The sequence below is a fragment of the Gossypium hirsutum genome, chromosome D13, assembly GCF_007990345.1.
Source record: "Gossypium hirsutum isolate 1008001.06 chromosome D13, Gossypium_hirsutum_v2.1, whole genome shotgun sequence".
NCBI lineage: Eukaryota > Viridiplantae > Streptophyta > Magnoliopsida > Malvales > Malvaceae > Gossypium > Gossypium hirsutum.
The window spans coordinates 10,415,082-10,417,600 of NC_053449.1; positions in this window are offsets into that span (position 1 = coordinate 10,415,082).

Below are 2,519 nucleotides of genomic sequence, written 5' to 3' on the forward strand. Positions count from 1 at the left end.
CTTCTCTGTACGAACTTCTTGAGGACCATTTTGAGCTTAATATGTGTTTAGGGGATCTGGAGTACTTTGTCAATGCCCTAAGATGTAGCATACTTCCTTATTGTTAATTCAGGCATAGCAAGACTACCACATGCCCCACTTTTGATCAAAATTTAAGCTACTTTTTTCGGGTTTTCAACTCAAAACCCCTTTGGTCTCAAAGCGCCTTTTACGGGTTTTCGCCTTGGCCTCTCCCCTTTTTCTTTCTTCTCTTTTTTTTGAATTTTTTTTCTCAAGGCGCCCTTTGTGGGTTTTCACCTTGGCATCTCCCCTTTTAGGTAAAATACTTTTTGACTGAATCTGAATTCACCGAATTGGGAAAGTCTTTGGTATCCATCTCGGTCAATATCAATGCTCCTCCAGAACAGGCCTTCTTTACAACATAAGGTCCTTCCCAATTTGGCATCCACTTTCTTTCAAAATCCTTTTGTATAAGAAGGATCTTTTTCAACATCAAGTCCCCCTCGTGGAATTCTCTAGGATGAACCTCTTTGTCGTAAGCTTGCATCATCTGACCGTGACGGATAGCTTTTAACCCTTTTTTTTTGGGTTCAACATTCCATAAACCAATGGGCCAGGTGTTGCCCCGGTAAAGGTCCTGGCCGACGTTTGATGAGCATAGAAGGTAAATAGTAACTTTTTTATGCCAATCTTTACAAGTCACGGTCATCTTTCCCATGTTCCTTGTTTTATTTTTTCTTTTTTGGCTGCCTATGGTGTCTGATCTTTGAACAGACTACAAACTTTTGACATTGTCCTTTTTGGCATTCTTTATCGGTGCCTGATCTCTTTTTTTTTGAAATTGGAATTTAATGACTTCGACGTTTTAACATTGGCATATGAAGCTATTTCTACCCTCTTAGTGAAGTAATCGAAGGCCACAAAAATGAATCGATATTGGCTAAAAGCTTTTGAAAAGATTGGCCCCATCACATCCATGCCCCACATATGAAAAATTTGTGAAGAAATAGAGGAGACACATAGGTTTTATCTTCCTCAAATTGGTATTTACGGCATAACTAATATTATTCACTTTCATGGTGGACTAGCAATACTGAAACTTCGTGATTAACTTGGCTATCGTAAAACCATTAGTATGTGTCCTTCTGACACACTTATGGACCTTTTAGCCTTAACAGCATCCACAAGTCTTAGTAAGCCAGGCATATCTTGATATGATCGTGTGAAAACATCTTTGAATTCTTGGAATAATTTAATGACGTTTCACTTTGTTTCGATGGTAAGAAAGCTTCAATCTCTTTCTCTTCTCCTAGGCTCACTGTCCACTGACTTTTGTAAGGTAGGATCTATTTTTTCATCTTGTTCTACCATCCTTAACAAATCAAGAGATAGGCTACAATCTCAGTCATATTCAAAGTCTTAAGATCCCCTTAGACACATATCTTACTCAAAAGGAGATTCTGAGTTAGTAGCAACATCGCTCATGTCGTTGATATTTGAAGACCTATTGTAGGTACAAAGGCATATTCCAAAGGATAAATAAATCTAAGGACAATTATTTGTATGAATAAAGAATAAAATAATATTTAAAAGAGAGTCCAAAGAACAAAAAGAATCTATAAATGAAAAGAATGAAAGAATGTTTACTCAAAAAGATACATTTTATTGAAATAAAGATTTTGGACATAAGCCTATTTCAAAAAAGGATTCTTATTGCCTCTAGGCTTTAAAGTAACAAGTGTGTTTTGAATATTACTCTAGATTATCTCTGAAAATACAGTGATCTCTTCCACAGTCTCGTTGTTCAAAACACTCCCAAGTATGCAAGGGCTTGGAAACTTTATTCCTCAGTTCCCTCTTCGGAAACATCATTAATGTTCAGATTCTCTGATATTCCCTCTGGGCTTTTGACTTCTTCAAGGAGTCGCAACTTTCTTGCCTCCTCCTTCAATTATCGCATTTACTGCCTCGTCAAAGTGATTAGGTTCTGATGAAACGTCAAACTTCGCAATTCCCATTTTAATGAACCTTTCGACCAACTTTTTAAACGTAGTGCATTTTTCAATTGAGTGACCCGTTATCCCACGTGGTACTCGCATTGGGCATTCTCAGTGTGTATCAAATAAACTTTGGTACAGCTCCCTATACGACATTGGAATTGGCTTGAACTAGAGCTTCTCAGTGTCTTGTGTCGGACTCTTGTCTTGATGAACCTTGTTGGTTAGCAGCCACCTTTCTTGGTTGATTCACCGTAATCGATTTTGAGTAACCCTTTCTATATGTACTCGTGTTGTTCACCTCATTTTCCTTTTTCTTCGAGGCTGACCTTTTGTTACTTTCTCCAGCATTAATCTTCCTACTCCTTATGGCATTTTCAATCATTTCACCATTCATGATTATGTTAGAAAAGCTTTTTGTGGCACCTCCTAACATATGTGTGATAAATGGGGCTTTCAGTGTGTTAATAAATAACATTGTCATTTCTCTTTCCATGAGCAATAGCTAAACTTAGACGGCAA